We start from the raw sequence: 18,575 nt of genomic DNA, 5'->3' as shown, positions 1-18,575 counted from the left end.
ACCAGTACAACTCAAGCCCTGATCTGTTCTCCCATTCCATTTTTAATCTTTCCCATCTTAATTCCCATCTTAATTTCTTTCCTTTTCTGTCCTTCTCTTCCCTAAGCTCTGGGTATAAGGCTAATCTGGCTACCCTTTAATACATTACATTTCCTCATCCTATTATCCTATATACCAGAGATGAGTAAGATAATTCTGTGTCTTTTAATTTCTGCCTTACTTTGCATATCATGTTGTCTTCCAAATTCTAACCAAGTTGCAGAAAATTGCATGATTTCATTATTCCTGCAGCTGCATATCATTTAATTGTGTATATATACCACATTATTTCAAAATGCTAGAGGTTTGTAAAGGTACTTAAAAGTTTCTTTACAGGGTATAGAACTGTATAAGTTATATATATATAAGTTCTATATATTTAACTATATAAGTATAGAACTATAGTCTATAGAGGTAGGGCACTAGCCTTGCTCACAGCTGAGCCACATTTAATCCCGGGAGTCCACGTGGTCCTTGAACCCTGCCAAAAGTAATCCCTGAGTATAAGTTCTAAACACAATCATGTGTGCCTTAAAACCACCGAAGAAAAATTTCTGGTGTTTCTCTTACCTGCCTTTGAATTGAGACCATATATGTGGGAAGTGCATAAGACACACATGAAAAAGATTGAGTCATCACTCGAGAAGTCATGTGAACATCAGGAGGATCTAAGAATGGAAGTGATAGGATTGCTGGTGTGTCTTTCAGAGTTTAACAAGAATTTGTCAGACCATGGAGAGGGATAGTCCAAGTAGGAAAAAACAGCTTTCAAAAAAGAGGTTTGGCATTCATAAATAATTTAAATAGCTGGATGGGATCCATCAATTACTTCTGTAATTTCATGATGTGCAAAGTCTTGGATAATATTTTAATTTTGAAACTAGGAGGTTACTAAAGAGCTTTTTAGTAAGTGCTGATTGGTTTCACATTCTGGCCTTAGATTCATGAACAGACTGGTAGCTGCAGAGATTAAAGGAAGGGACTCTGCCAAGAAGTGTTTGAAAAGATCCGAGTGAAAGAGATGGTGACTGCATGTTTAAAACATGAAAGTAGGGGAAGTGAAGTGAGAAGTAGATTACAGAGCTATTTAGGAGTATAATTGGCAGATCCAGTGAATGATTAAAGTTGAATAAGGAGTGAGAACAACTAGTTGGCAGGTTCTTGGAATTATTGAGATAGATAGACCTCATACCCAAGAGAGAAGGGGTCTTTGGTTGAAGCAGGGAGAAGAAAGTGGAATAGATAATTAATGTATTTAATTTTATGTTAATGGAAAATAAAGCTCATCTTAATTGTTATGAAGGGAACAGCAGAAGGAACATAAATCTCATTACAAATCAGTCATAGGATATGAACCTATGATTTTATATTCAAGGATAGAAAATGATAAATAAGTGAAAGTGGAAACACATAAGGATATATTATTGTTATTAATTATTATTAATAAATATTATTATTATTTGTCTAGGAGTCCGATAAAAAACTGATAAGTTATTTGAGAGTTAGATAGAGCCTAAGGGAGCAAGCATGAGAAAAATGCAAATGAAGATGTTATACTTATTTTGTGTTAGCCATTTGACTACCATTTTCTTGCAGATCAAGAAGATACACTAAAGTCTGTTCAGCAAGGGGCTTTGAAGCATTTGAGATTACTCTGGAGAAAATAGACTTGCCCAAGAGTAGTGTATGTGGTTCACAAAAAATATCTATAATATCTTATAAATTATGGAAACATTAGTATTATTGAGTTAATTAACCTCACTGGAATTCATCAGTAAGCATATCAGAAGCAGAAGGGCCAACTGGTCTCTGTTCCACATGGTTTTCTCAAAAGGACTGATACAATAGATGGAAGACAGTTAAGAGATTTTAAAGAGACTCAAGTTTGTGTCCACTACAATATAGCAATGTGGTATGATCTGAAAAATTTAATTTTTAGTGAAAAATTTAAGTCAGAAAATTAGACCTATAATGTTACTTTAATAAAGTTTAAAATGGAAAAAACGGCACTTTGAAAGGATGTGTGATGATATGGAGGATTTTAGGGGAGGTAGAAAGGAAGAAACTTCTAGTTCTCAAGGTCTAATCCTAGATCTTTGCTTAGGGGTTGCTTCAAGCGGTGCTCAGACTATGTAGGTCAGAGTTTGAGCTCATTATACTGTTAAAGTTTAAAGAAAATAATAAGATGATAAACATCATTGTGAGCAAAGATGGATGATGTCCTTTCAAGAATAGGACAATGATGAAACTGTTCAATAACCCTCAAGTATATTGATAATGTTTTGTTTCTGACATGTTAAGGGAAGACTCTTGGATTTTTAAATGCAACTTTTTGGTACACAATCTTGCCTTAATGAAATATTTTATTAGATAAAGTGAAATAAGGACATTTGTGTGAAATTGTATAGTTTAAATTAGACAAAAATAAAACCTGAACAAACCAATGCACGACAAGAAAGAAGCTAAAGAATGAGAAATCATGTAAAGTAGGGAAAAATAGGATGACAAAAATACATCTAAACATGTCAGTGATTACTTTGAATATGTATAAGCTAATTTGACAATTTAAAAGATAGATTTTCAGCTTGGCAATTAAAACAAGCAAAACTCAGCTATATTTGACTTCTGAAAATACATATAAGATAAAATTATTTTAAAGACAGAAAATGAAGAGGAAACTACATACTATACATATACATAGAAAGTATAGCAGTAACAGAAAGCAATATTTAAGGTCAAACAGGGAAAGATTGATAAAAGTTGTTAAAAATTCTAGGAGTGTCATCACTTAAAATTTTGTGATTATATGTGCTTCTAACCACATAGTTGCAAAGTATAAAAAGCAAATGTGAGAAAGTACTTCAAAATACAGAGAAAATTGACATATAAAAGGTCAGCAAGAGAGATTACATGTAGTGAGAAGAAATAAAACACCCAAATAAATTGGTGCCAGTTGTTCCTGCACAAAAGATAATAATAACAAATATCTACATGATCTCAGGAAAAATTATAAGTTAAAATACAAGAACAATAAAAACAAAATTTGATAAGGTATAATAATTATATATGAAAAATGCTTCAAAATCTAAAATAAAACTATATTCTTATAATCATTTTAAATTTCAAAAATGAAAACAATCATAAAAAACAGGACAAATATTAACTTACTCTTAAAACAAACCAAAATATTTTCAATATGCATGTTATATGGTGCAAACACTAGAAATATTGAAAAAATTATTTGTGATTTTGTACTTATAAGCAGATAAACATTTATCAAATTTTAACAAACACACCAAATTCTCTTCTGGCATTTCTGAACTCACATACTTATTTTCAGAGAGACTTATTACTGACAAAACTATGTTATCAGTGAGAATGGAGATAACTTGGGAATAAAATTTTAATTTTCAAAAACAAAGTTTTAGACATCTAGGGCATTCATAGTAAAATACCATTGGGCAGGTGACTCAAACTACAGTTAATTATTTCATAGTTCTGGGGATTAGATATCCAAGGCCATGCCTGCTTCTAAAGAGATTGGTTCCTGGCAAGAGACCTTTCATTATCCTGTATAAAGATACTTCTTTTTTTTTTTATAAAGTTACTTCTTGACATGTTCACACATAGTTTTCTCTAAGCACACTTGAGTGACAAAAGAATGAGCTTGATGTGATGAGAAAGCAAAGCTTGTATTGCTAGCTCTTATTCATAAGGAAATATCCTCTAGCAGACCAGGTCCCCTCTATATGAACTCATTTGACAAGTATATATTTGTATTGAGACCTTGAACTTGATCATGTGAAACTTTTAGACAAGAATACATAAAAAAGATTAAGCAAGAATAAATGGAATGAAGATTTAAACAAGATATGACTTTGTATAATTAAAAAACATTGAGTCTTAAAGTATACTATGAAAAATAAAATAATTAGATTCCATTATATGCCAATAAAAGCTCCAATATGAAATAAGTTTAAATATTTTAACTGTTACATTTTGTATTATATATCAACTTTCAATTTGATAGCACTATTTAGTAAGTTTTATTTTGATCTTTTTGTTTTTCCTATAACATTTATTTTATTATACCAAAAGGTGTCATCCTTACGCAGGGGCCATTCTAATCTTCTCTGTATCATTCCAATTTTAGTATATGTGCTGCCTAAGCAAGCACTATTATAACAAAAGGTTTAAAAGATTAATGTATCGACCCCTTGTCAGAGGTAAGATATCTAAATATCTTCTCCCAAATGCCTTCATTGTGTAAAAAATTCCTTTTAGTTTGTTTATTTTGTTTGGAGGTTATAGAAGTTATTCCTAGCTCTGTGCACAGAAATTGCTCTTGGCAGGCTCAGGAGACCATCTGGAATGCCAGGGATTGAACTAGGGTCTGTTCTGGGTCTGAAGTATGTAAGGCAAATGCCTATCAATGTGATATCACTTGGGCCCTAAAAATGTTTTGTTTTTAATTTTATAAAGTCCCAAATGTTTATTTTTGCTTTACTTTCCACTTTCATTGGAATTGAGTCTCCAAGTTCACCTATAATGTTGAGGTCCAGGAGTATATTAGCATGTTTGTCTCTATGTATTTTATGATTTCTGGCCTAGTATCCCAACTTTAAGTCATTTTGATTTAACTTTGGTGTAAGGCTGCAAGTAATAATCTAATTTTACTTTAAGTATAATGTTCAATACAATTCTTTCCTCAATTTAAAAATTTCCATTCAGTTATCTTTACTATATTTGAAAACTGGATCTAATATGTTGATGGTTTGAATTTTCCCTTACCTCAAGTGAAGTTGTCTGCAAACAACAATAATTTTTACATATTTTCTTTCTTAAGTTTTGCTTCTCTTTATTATTATTGTCGTTTTTCTGACTAGAGTTGACATTATATGGAGTAGGAGTGGTGAGAGTTCACACCCTTTTCTTGATCCTGAACTTAAGAAACAGTACTCATCGTATTGTTTATGGTATTGGCTTGTCTGATGTGGCCTTTATTATGTTGAAGTACTCAAAATTGAACTAGATGTCCAACAAGAGATGTATTGGTCATGAAGATGTGATACATATACACAATAGAATACTACATGGTGGTAAACAATGGTACACTCACGCAATTTGCAGCAACATGGATGGAACTAAAAAATATTGTGTTAAATGAAGACAGAAGGATAAATACAAAACAATATAAATTATATATGGTATTTAGAATAACTCCATGAAGAAACACAATGGTCTAAATGGTAGGTATTCCAAACACCGCAGGTGCCATGGTATAGTGAGGAGATCAAATCAAGTGGAAGAAGAGAAACACAAAGCTTTTACTCTCTTTTATACTACAAAGAAACCTGCAAAAATGGAAACAGCTGTTTAGCTTGAATGGGTGTTCAATCAACCTCTCACTACACAGGCCTATAATAATGCTCTAATGTTTTTATCCACAGAATTAGGTGCAGAATATGATTGGATGCCACTACTCCCACTGCAATGCTCACTATCAGTATGTTTAGTGACTTAATTTTATTTTATTTATTAATTTTATTATGTATAAAATAAATCTTCAACTTCTTTGTTCACAGAGGTTCTTAGAAATATAGGTATGTTGGGGGCTCTGGGCAGGACAGCTAGCCATAGGCCCCCTGGGCTGACCACTTAGTCCAGGGGACTGAGATCCCCCCACACCAGGCAGGTCTTCAGGGCCACGCCTGGTTAATCGGACCCTGGGGGGAAGGGGGAGAGAAATTTCTCCCCATGCATCCACAAACTACAGAGGCAGGGCTGGGCTCAGAAGACTCCACATGCCAGGACTTCTGGATGTCTTCGACTGGTATGTTGGGGACTCTGGGCAGGACAGCTAGCCATAGGCCCCCTGGGCTGACCACTTAGTCCAGGGGACTGAGATCCCCCCCACACCAGACGGGTCTTCAGGGCCACGCCTGGTTAATCGGTCCCTGGGGGGTAGGGGGAGAAATTCCTCCCTATGCATCCACAAACTACAGAACTGCATGGGGGTGCTAGCCCCACGCGCACTGCATGTATTAAGAGTATTCCTTATCCTTATGTTATGTTTTGCGTATCCAGAATGTCCATTTTGTATTCTGCCCTTTCCCACACCCCTACAAAGCTCATTTTTACTCCTTAACTCTCTCACCCCCCAAAAACATCACTAACCCACATTACTCTTTTAACTTCAGTAGTGCACAATCCTAATCACAGACCAAAGCCGTGCATTGTGTGTAACAACCCCAAACTGTTTCAAGAGACATAAAATGGACACATATTTCTTTAGAATATTTTGTGTTTTTTCTCTGACAGCTATAAGTCTTACTAAATGCTCTCTTATACAGTGACGATTCTAACCACTTTTTTTCTTCTCTTTATGAGCTGTTCAACAAGAAATTTTGGTGAGAGAGTCCCCCAGTTTAATGCTTATGATTGAACCATGTCATGGGTATTGTTGGACTTGTTCTTATGGCCCCCATATGTGCCAATAACACCACATGGCATTGCTCCTTTTTTGCATAGGCACATTAAAATGGGAAAATACTATACATACAAATAAGATCCTATCTAATAGAGATTGGAACACACAAATCTTTAGTGCAAAGGGACCTTACACCCTGAACATTGACATAATGACCTGGCACAAGCTTCAGAAGAAAGGGCATTTTCCATTCACCCCTGAACCAGGGAAGCTATCCACAAAACATTTAGGTTTGTCTATAACATCACCTGGAAGTAATCCTATACCACAGAAGACCCTACCACTGCTCAGACATTGACCTGCTCAAAAGAGACTTCTCTTAACACTGAGAAGATTTAACAAGAACAACGACCTGCTTACAGGACAGGGCTCCCTGCATTGCCCTTTAATGGTGAGGTGAAACGAGAGGACGCTCCACATCCTGACTTCAATGTAGGATATGCAGATTCCAGGATCTTTAATACAGAAACATGATACCAACAACAGAGACTGTGTGAAAAATAAAAGTGTATTGGCACTACAGACAATGTCTTGGATTGGACGATCTAGCTTGCCTGGAGCCTAGAGTTGATCTTATGCCAGGAAACTTCAGGGGTAGGGTCTCTTTGTATTTAGGCCAAGGTTATTCCTTTCCATGCCCCTCATATTTTGTTGGGCTGATGAAAACAACAATTGCCACTCTAACACCATTTTTACTGTGCTCCTTTAACTCTAATCCTTAAAAAATAACCCACTTAAAATTTGAGGTTAACTTAAGCTAATATGCATATACATGGAAATGTAAAAAATACTATGCCTCTAATGTTTAAGGAGTTACGTAAGTTTTCTGGCTTTAGATTACCTTGTGTGCTGTTAAGAAATATTATAATGTGTTACAATCTGGGGACTTGAGGGACAAAGTAATTGTACATGGATTTTGTTTTATTTATCTTAATGTTCTTTGGCTGAAAGTTCAAGGTTAAGACATTAGCAAGGGGACTTCTGAGAATTATGTTATGGGTGATTGTCCTTCCACTGTAACTTTACCTTGTCCTCTTTCTTTGCATCTTTGTTCTCATAATTAAAAATAAAAAATAAAAAAAAGAAATATAGGGGCCCGGAGAGATAGCACAGCAGCGTTTGCCTTGCATGCAGCCGATCCAGGACCAAAGGTGGTTGGTTCGAATCCCGGTGTCCCATATGGTCCCCCGTGCCTGCCAGGAGCTATTTCTGAGCAGACAGCCAGGAGTAACCCCTGAGCACCGCCGGGTGTGGCCCAAAAACAAAAAAAAAAAAAAGAGAAGAAAGAAAGAAAGAAATATAGGTTGGACACCCTAATTTTTGAGAACCCTCTGTACTGTTTCCCATAGGATTTCCACCATGCAGGAATTATCTTACACCAGTGAAGATGGTACATATCAAAAATAATGGGAAAAATCTCTGTTGGCAGGGATGTGGTTAGAGAGGATCTTTCAGACACTGCTAGCGGAAATGTTGTCTGTTCCAACCCCTATGGAAAAGAGTATGGAGGGTTCTCAGTAAACTCAAAATTGAGCTAACAGATGACACATCAATCCATCTCTTGTGTATCTACCCCCAGGACAGAAAAACATTCATTCAAAAATATGTATGCACACCACTATTTATTGAAGCACTCTGTACAATAACCAAGACTTGGAATCAACCTAAATGTCCAACAATAGATGACTGGATCACAAAAATGTGGTACATATGCACAATGAATTGCCACATAGTGGTAAGAAATGATACAATCGTGCACTTTGCAACAACATGGATGGATCTAGAAGATATTATGTTAAACAAGATAAGCCAGATGAAGGATAAATACAGAATGATTTTACTTACATGTGGTATTTAGAACATTTTTACATAAATAAATACAATGGTCTAATAGGTAATTGTCTTGATAACTGTAGGTGCCAGAGAATAGTGCGGAGAAAGTAACAAACTCGGTGGAAGAAGAGAAATATGTACTTCAAAGAAACCTGCAGCAACGCATATAGCTGTTTAGACTGAACAGGTGTTCAATCAACTGCTCATCTTAGAGATCTATAATAAAGTTCTAATACTTTTATCCTCAGAAGCAGGTATAGTATGTGTTCGGGAGCCAAGGACTCACACTAAAAAGCTCAATAGTAGAATTTTTCAATGCCTTAATTTTATTATAATATAATATATATAATATAATATATAATATAATAACGCTTTAACTTTCTTTTTTGTCTACAGGGTTCTTGAAGATATAGGTTGGTTGCCCGAGTTTTGCATTTTAGTGTTCTATCATATTAGATTCCAAATACAGTCCTCAACATGGCAATGTCTTGACAAAATACTCTAATTTATCCATCTTTCATTTGATTAAATCACATATTTAAAATCAGCTTTTAAAATGTGACTATTTTCAAATTTATAATTTATCAATTACAACATACTATTAATACCTATTTTATTTTTTCAAAACTTTCTGCAAATGCAGTAAATGATAAACCCTATTCTATAGAATATCATGATGACATAATAAAAAGCTTTTCTCTCAATGTAGTATACCAACTGAATAAGGCAGAGGAAGAAGGACAAAATAAGGCTGGAAGGAATCTTCCTCAAGATAGTTACAGCTATCTATAAAAAGCTCACAGCCAACATTATACTTAATGGCAAAAAACTGAAAGCATTTCCACTAAGGTCAGAAACTAGGCAAGGCTGTCCACTCTCTACACTCCTATTCAGTATAGTTTTTAAAAATACCCAAATAAAATGTTCAGTCATTTTGTCACATTGTGTTTATTTTTATGAAAATAAAAATGTAGAAAATATAATGACAAAACAGAAGATCAGAGTTGTTTGTTTATTTTTGTTTTTTTTTGTTTTGTTTTTTGGGCCAGACCCGGTGATACTCAGGTGATACTCCTGGCTATACACTCATAAATTGCTCCTGGCTTGGGGCTATGGGACACTGAGAGATTAAACCATGGGCAAAGCAAATGCTTTACCACTTACACCACCGCTCTGGCCCCAGGAGAGCAGAGTTTTGAACCATGACAAACCTTTGGCATTTGTATATAAAACCAATGACCAAATATTGAGGATTTGGGAAAGTGGGAATAAAACTACACCAAAAGAGGTATAGAGAAGCTGGAGTGATAGCACAGTGTTAGGGTGTTTGCCTTGCACTGGGCCAATCCAGGACGGACCTGGGTTCAATATCCAGCATCCCATATGGTCGCCTGAGCCTACCAGGAGCGACTTCTGCATGCAGAGCCAGAAGTAACCCTGAGTGCCGCCATCTGTGGCCCAAAATCTAAAAGAGGGAGTACTTGGAGCACATATACTAAAATTGGAATGATGCAGAGAAGATTAGCATGGCCCCTGCACAAGGATGACACGCAAACTTGTGAAGCATTTCATATTTTTGATAATGATCTCTCTTGCCCCCTACGCCACCATTTTCCTGATGGATAATGCATGAATCCCATTTACTATTTTGCAAAGAGGATGGCTCAGCTTGAGCGTCCCTGTAAAGAAAATAATCAGCATCCCTCTCAGGGTTTCACATGCTTCTTTGCAGCTCAGGTTGGGGTGGCCTCTGCAGACTGAATTTGCTTTTTCTGATAAAGCAAATACAAGCATGCCAAATTGCCTTGCTCTGGCTTACCCCTACTCTAGGATGAATCCATAAATGCTACAAAAGGAAAGCTTATGAACATATGCTACACAGAGCTCAGAAAATATCCTTCCTGCTTAATCCTTTTCCTAATTCAGGGGGGAAAATCTGTTTATACTTGAACTGAAAATTGAGGAATCACAGAAATAAAGATTGGATACTATGCTAGAAAAATATAAGAGATAGAGAAAGAGAGATGGGACTTATATAGTGGTTAAGTGTAGTAATTTTGCATATTGAAATAAAAAGCTTTAACAATATTGTACGAGCTAAATTAAATGAAAATAATTTAAAAATGAAAAATAGTCTTTCCAGTGTAATTTGCATTGGCCCTTAGGAGAGGAAATGTTGACAAAATCAAAAAGTTACAGCAAGAATAGTGTGTGAATATTATTGGACCTAAAGTTGAAACTTTAGATTTCTAATTTCTGTGTGAAGTGGTAATGCAAATTGGCATGTAAGGTTATTTTTATCTTTTCACTTGAGACTTTAAACAGAACTTGAAGAAACTCATACGTGAACAAAGACTGTAAACTGATAAACTTGAAGTACATGCTACCAGGCTTTAATTTGTTTAACTAGCTTAAAATTTATAATCTGTGAAAACTGTTTCACTGCTTTTGTTTCTACAGTTGTTTGATGCTAAAACTTAAATTTGGGAGCTTACATATTTGAAGTAGTGATGTACCACTGCACCATATCCCATTCCCAATCTTTCAGTTACATCTCACAGAAAACAAACTAAAAACTTAAAATGCATAGCACCTGGTTACTAGTGTTGGTTGTTTAGTTTCAAAATAGTTCAAACTGCAGAAGAAACAATGAACATTAAAAACTTCGTGAAAGAGCATTACTGAGGCCGGGGAAGACAATGCACAGAGGTGAACTACACCTTCTCACAGGTAAAGGGAGAGGGGAAACAGACCCAGGCCCAGACAGCATGGCCGGAGAAGGTGGCGTGCAGATGTTAACTATACCTTCTGACAGGTAGAGGAAAAAGCAGACCCAGGCCTGTATGGAAGGCAATGTGAAGAGATAAACTACACATTCTGACAGGTAAAGGGAGAGGGGAACTCTGACCCAGGCCTGGACCAGCAGCTCTCTGCCATTAGTGTGGTTGGGGAAGGCCAAGGGGACTTAACGCCTTCTGGTAGGTAAAGTGAGGGAGGAGACCTGAGGGCAGGGCAAAACCTCAGCAACTGCAGCCATCATACCCACCTAGGCTTGCACTCCAGAGAAGGGACACAGCCCCATGCCACAGGTGACAAAGGAGGGCTGAGATCGAAAGGCAGAACACTCTAAGGCAAACCAACAAATGCAAAGAAATATGGATAACCTAAAGAAGACATTAGCAACTGGGGATTATAGAGACAACAGTATTCACTGAAAGTAGGTACACTTTATTATTATATAGGAATGTAAATATGAAAAAATACACCAAGGAACAAAAACATGGAACTTAAATATCAAATTTAAATAAATTATTTGAAAAGCAAAAACAGGCTATTTATTTCAATAATTAAATATTGTTCTTGAATATGCAAATATATCATGTACATGTTTAATCATATATTTGTTTAAGGACTACAGAATATGTACATTTGAATTGCACGTGTGGTCTTTAAAAATTGAAACAAAGAATTATTGTCTTCTATAAACAAAAATTGACCATAGGAAAAAATAAATAATAATAATAAATAATAATAATAAAAGAATGGCCAGAAAAAAAACATTAAAACTGTCCTATTGCATATAGCTATAAAAGTATGATTTGCCTTATTGAAATCTGAGGGCAACTTTAAAAGGCAATACTTGTAGTTACAGCTCTACCCTTGAATCTTTTCCTCACTAGAATTAACAATTCAAAGATATATTACACTGGTATTTAATAGAACTCAGTTCATAGAAATACAGAAGATCTTAGAAACTATAGGATTTTTAATTTTTGTTTGTTTGGGTTTTTGGTTTTTGGCTCTGCACTCAGAAACTACTCCTGGCAGGCTCGGGTAGCTATATGGGGTGCCGGGGATTGAACCCGGTTTGATTGTGCAAGGCAAGTGCTCTACCTGTATGCTATCACTCTCTAGCTCAGGTTATTTTTTAAGCAAGAGGTAGAAGATCTATGGCAAAAAAAAGAATAGTAAAAAGCCATTTTGAAAATGAGATGTAAAAATAATGATTTTTCATCTAATTTTATTTTTATAACTACAGTTCTGGCAGACATTTGCTGCCACAAAAATATTTAATTTTTTCTTCACTTGAATATGATGAGTAAATATTTCTTCCTAAATAACAATTAAGTTCTTAGGACACTTTAATCTACTTTGTAATGAATGATTATATCATAAGGCATATATTAAACTTATTTTAATTTGGTATGTGCTTTGACAATGCTGTAAAATAAATAACCTATGCCAGCAAGTAAGTACTCTAATGTCAATGAAAAAGAAGCAATAGGTTTCATTTTCTGATAGTGAGCTGAGTATACATGTGATTGCCCAAATAATCATCTGTCTATCATCTACCAAGTAGCAAATAGGCATGTTGTATAAGTAAAAATAATTTTTAATTCCACCATTATTAAAATAAAGCAGATTTCAAATATCAACAATATAGAACTTGATGGTGAAACTAAAAGGTTAGTAGTTCACAACTTAAGTGAAATGGCAGCTAGACGATGCCAGGTCAACATCCTAGATATAAAAACAAGGAACTAAATGTTTACTAACCATAAATAACTTCAGCATAAATATCAGTTCTGTTCAGATGTAGACAACATGTAGAGCTGAGTATAAATGCACAGTCAATTATAATCCCCAAAATCTAGTTATTTGACTCTCAACTACCCCATCCGAGCATTGGAATTTAGCAGCATGTCAGAAGCCCCATTTCAGTTGCTCACCACTAAACAGCCTGTACACCCCATCACTACTTTCTCTCCCATTAAAAGGAGTTACAGTGAATCTACCACTGTTCAATACAGTTTATCCAAGGTCTATTCCTTAGGTCAGAATTTTACATTTAGTATTCATTTTAAAGAGTATTACATAAATAGACACTCAAGGATATTGAACTGACGTGTATATATTCTTCTTAGGCATTCAATTGGTTTCAAATAAATGCTATTTTAAGAGATCAATTTGGTACAATAGTATCTGTGAATTTTATTTCAATAAGCCAAGGTGATAGCTCACAGAACTGGAGCACCTAAATTGCATGCAGTAATCCTAGGATAGAACCCAACACTGCCTGGGTTCCCGAAGCACCACAGAGAGTGACTATCAGGACCTGAGTTAGGAGGCGCCTATGAGTACTATAAGTGTAACTCATAAACATAAATAAAAAGAATGTGAATTCAAGTACAAGTTTTCTCATTTTTACCTAAGATATAAATGTCGGAGCTTCTGAGCTGATTTATATTAGGTTAGGTAACAGTATTCTTCGTGATTGTACATAATAAACACTGTAGTTATGAGATATTGAATCCTTGAACAATCTATGCAATGGATTCAGGTTGTATAAGGAACATTGGGCTTTATGAAATCACTCTCTAACACATGGGCAGAATCTAAAGAAATAGTTACGAAGCTGCAGTAAACTAATTGCAAAGTTTATAGGTAAGTGTAATTGGGATGGGTATAAACAGCTTATACACACTGCTGTCTTTTAACTTCTTTCTGTACTACATATTGACCCCAGAGGAGATCATAGACAGGGGATATCTAAATTACTGTGTAGTGGACTCAGCTTTTCAACAACCCACAGGACCCTTTCACCTTTTCTTCACTTAAATGGTCAGTGGACATATGGCCATTGGATCGCACTACTCCTTCGGGAATCCATGACTTGTCCACGCATCATTCCATTCGCTTCATGATCACATCTAGGAGCATTTCAATGGCTTGGTTTATGTTTGTCCCATTGGCAGCACTAGTTTCAAAGTAGGGGATTCCGTATTTCTCTGCAAGTTCTCTGGCGTCCTCCTCTTTTACCGCCTTCTGGTCTTCCAGATCACCTTTATTTCCACGTAACACCATGTCTGGATTTTCACAATAGACATGCATTTGTAGCTTACTTATCCAGTTTCTGACATTGAGGAAACTTTGCTCATTTGTCAGGTCAAAAAGCAGAAGAAACCCCATAGCATTTCTGAAGACTGCTGTTGTTAAGCTCTGAAACCTCTCCTGTCCTGCTGTGTTCCATAGCTGCAAGTGGATTCTCTGGCCTCCGCAATGGCTCCCTCTGGCTCATTGGCTCTGTACACCGCTCTTTTCCCTGAAATCAATGCCTACTGGCGTGATAAATTTGGAGTTTACCTTCTGTGTACTGGTAAAGTACACTGGTCTTTCCTACTCCAGAATCTCCCAGTGCTAAAAACTTGATGAGATAATAATAGTCTCCATCAGACATGATGAATTAAATTGTTAACATGGTACTAATCAGGTAACTTCTAAGCATTCCTCTCTCATGTCATGCTTATATCTCAGATTTCCATTAAACTGGCATATTTTCTGAAGACTGTCCTCTTGTGTTCTGCTTTTACCACGGGCCTTCCTCACAGGACTGATAATGGACTGGCTGCCACACCATTAGTTCTTAATTTAAAAGATAACTGAAACCTTTCTTATGATCTGACACCACAATTTACCTGGGCTAAAAGCAGAGTTTGAACAGGGTTGTTTTTCTAGTAGCAAGAAATACTTTACTATAATTTTGGGAGACCATCCATATTTCTTGTCCTATGTTCCATAACTCTACCTTCTACTTCTGCAGCCTTACATATTTGAATTATTCTTGAAGGTTATCATCACATCCTCTTTCTCTTTCTTTCTCCAGTTCTTCTCCATATGTGATGTCATATTATGTTATGTTAGTCCCTATCATAATGTCAACTGATTAAAAACCTAATTACTCTTTTTTCACATAGTACATTGATAGACTTTGGAAATTAGGGTATTGATATTGTTGTGAAAGACAATTATTATGTCATCCTAGAGTCCAACCTTATTATTCAAAATTTCTCAGTACTTGGTTAGTTTTATTATGTCAAGGAGACATATTTCTTAGAAGTTTTACATATACTAGGAAGGGATACTGTTTTCTCTTAACTTCATCAATGGCAGATTTTTTACCTATACATGAATTTAAGGTCAACTATGCAAAATTAAATCATATTTCATGAATGCACAAAATATTAAACTACTCATCAAACTTATTGTATATGTATTTTATTTGGCTTGCCATAACTAGCTTGATAATGGAACTAGCTCTGATAAGGGAACAATATCTATGCCATTTTGGAGTCAACATTCAATGGTATAAATAATATACTGAAAATTGGTGGAAAGAACGTCATTTCTTATTATGATCCAAGTATTTTAATGGGGAACTATTTATCATTCTTTCCTATTATCACTTGGTGTTTGAACCATAAAGGTAATTTACTAGGAATAAGTAAACCAAATAATAAACCTACACCTGTCCACCCTTTATCAGCCTAGCTTTATGATGCATGGTGGCAGGAGAAATTTTTTAGCTGGGAGGCCAAAAATAAAATATTAATGATTTTAATATTGAATACCTTTATGCCTTTGGAACAATAACTCAATAATGTGATCCAGGACTTGGGATTTAAATGTGTTATAGTCACCCCTGAAAAGCATAGCAGTTCCTTTGCCAGCCTCAAGCATTCTTATTTAAAACTTTTACTGGAAACTATCACTGGAATCTTATTTGTTTGAATTAAGCCTCATGCTAGAGTTATTGTCATGTGCACAGGCTGAAAGGATTGATAACTAGGGTGTAACTTTGCAAAAATTATTGGTGATACTCATGCATATTTATAGAATGCTTAATTTAAGTAAAGAAAATAAAAAATAAAAAAACTCTATACAGATATCAGGCTTTCCCTGCTAATTTTTAAGATTACAGAAAATCTAAAGTGTTACTATATTTTCAGCTACAAAATGTCCCCTGGAAAATTAAAGATTTTTGAATCATTAACAGAGAACAAGTTATTGGGAAGAAAACTTACAGGTATGGTTTTTCCACAGAAATTAGAAACTGAAATAAAAATTATTAATATAACTAGGATCAAAACAAGTAATGGTGTTACATAATATTTAGTGACAATTAACATAGGACCTGTTTTTAAAGGTCAAGTATCAGAGAAAAATAAGAGAAATGGAAAAATATAAGTCTAGAGTTTTATAGGTTATTTCTATCATGAGAACGTACTTAGTACATGGAAAGAACATGATATCACAATGCACCACTAGATTTTTCTTTTGTTTAAGAGCAATTCTGCAAATACATCTCTTGTGATTCCAATATATTGCCTATCTTTTGAATTTTTACAATAATTTATCATTTTAAATGTTAGACTTCAAATCACTTCTTGAAGTCAAGTTATATACCCCAATATTAAGAGCAGTAAACAATATAGGTCTTAATTAAACTACCTGTAGGTTTTTAAGCTCTCTTCCTGCTGCCTCTCATGGGTCATTTGCTGGCATGGTAATATTTTGTGGAGTGGGTTGAGATATAGTCAAATATATTAATAGCAAAGAAGGGGAAATCTAAGGATTCAGTTTATAGACTATTATAAATATTAAATACATGAGTTGATGTCATAAAAATATGAACAAGTTGATGTAATAACTTGTCATTATTTTAAATCTTCTGTTTAGTATTACCTCTATGAAGCACCTAAGAAAATATTGGAATATTCAAGAGTCTAGTTACTGAAACACATATAGAAACAACTACTATAAAAATTTTAGCATTTAGAATTGTGGTACAGTCATATGGTAAAGTAAATATAGCCATCCTATATTGCTATTTATGTATACTTGAAAGAATATAATTGTAACTCATTTAATAATCATAGATTATAATATATAAATTTTGCCATTTTATAAACTACCTTAATGGTTTCACTCAAATTATTATTTTTTTGCTTTTTGAGCCACACCCTGTGACGCTCAGGGTATGCACTCAGAAATCTCTCCTGGCTTGGTTGACCATATGAGATGCCAGGGGATCAAACCAAGGTATGTCCTAGATCAGCTGTGTGCAAAGCAAACGCCCTACCACTGTGCTATCACTCCAGCTCCACACTCAAATTATTTTTATATAATAATAACTAAAGATATATAAAGTTATATATTTGATTCACAAAAGTCCAGCATGAATTAGCAAAAAAAATATCAGAAAAGTTTGTGTTGATATAGAGTAATATTGCACCTAATAAAACATTTTAAGATTTGAATTTTCTGCTATCAAATTAGTAGGTGTTTATTCACATTACAGAGTAAAAATGCACTCTGAATAAAAATAATGAGCGACTGTTCAAAAGACCTTCACTAAGGCCAATAAAATAGCTCAAAGAGCTGGAGAAAGTTTTGAATGCTGGAGCCCCAACATTGACCCATGGCATCATTTCTGGCACCACATAGCATGACTGGGAGTGACCCTCAAACACTGAACTAGCAGCAACTGCCCAGAAAGCAAAAGAAAACAAACTCCAAATCTCTAATTACTTATTTTAGAGTGTATTTCTCACACACAAACATACACATGCATCAATCAATACTCAACTTTTACAAATGCACTGTTGTATAAAATAGGAACACTCTTTGATAGTTGGAACTATAAAACAGCTAGTTTGAAAAAATCATTTCTTTTAATGTTTTTCACTTTAAAAATGTAATTTAAAATAGTAGAGGGTGATACAAATACATTGTTATTCTTAGTACAATCTTTGCTGCTTACTGACATGTCATCCTATTTAGGTATATAAACGTTTTGGTGATAAAGGGTTGGAGTAGAAGAGACCTTAGGAAAATGGCCTCTAATGGTAGGTGTGGTATACAAGCATTAGGTTTATATTAATAATGCTACCATAAAATAATATTTTAAATACTATTTTCCTTAGAGACATTCATAGGAGCAAATAGCTCCTTTTCTTATATGCAATAAAAATTAAGTCATTCAACTGTTTTTAATTAGTTTAATACCATATTCTTCATTTTGCTTTTCACATACTACAATACCTACTACTTTATGCTATCTCTATTTTGCATACAAATATTAGGACTTTCCATCTGCTGTTATATTGGATTTATTTGATGTTTAATCACATTTAAATTTGTACATTATATGTTTATTTTTATTTTTGAGACACCATGATTTAGATTTATAACACTGTAAATGATGCTTCCCTATATACATATTCCCAAAACTACACTCATCACAAGTGTGCCCACCTCCATCCTCATGATTCTAAATTAACTTCCTTCAACCTCTTTAAGCTGTATTGTCCTTTCACCATCCCAAACTAGATACTTTTTTGGGGTTGAGGGTCACAAAAATACACTCACGGGT

At 34.8% G+C, this 18,575-nt stretch overlaps 1 non-coding gene and 2 pseudogenes across 1 annotated transcript; 1 reads left to right on the top strand and 2 right to left on the bottom strand.

Annotated features, from left to right (window-relative positions):
- Positions 1-4,109: 4,109 nt before the first annotated feature.
- On the bottom strand, positions 4,110-4,216 carry LOC126000305 (U6 spliceosomal RNA). Its single transcript, XR_007492656.1, has one exon. It is a non-coding gene; the product is annotated as a U6 spliceosomal RNA (small nuclear RNA).
- Positions 4,217-9,839: 5,623 nt separating this feature from the next.
- On the top strand, positions 9,840-9,940 carry LOC126000198 (uncharacterized; annotated as a pseudogene).
- A 3,993-nt stretch (positions 9,941-13,933) lies between these two features.
- LOC125998770 (ras-related protein Rab-27A-like) lies at positions 13,934-14,600 on the bottom strand (annotated as a pseudogene).
- Between the last annotated feature and the right edge of the window lie 3,975 nt (positions 14,601-18,575).

This window comes from Suncus etruscus, chromosome X (genome assembly GCF_024139225.1).
Source record: "Suncus etruscus isolate mSunEtr1 chromosome X, mSunEtr1.pri.cur, whole genome shotgun sequence".
NCBI classification, from domain to species: Eukaryota; Metazoa; Chordata; class Mammalia; order Eulipotyphla; family Soricidae; genus Suncus; species Suncus etruscus.
Note: the sequence above shows the minus strand (reverse complement) of the source record. Positions and strands in the feature narration are given on the sequence as shown.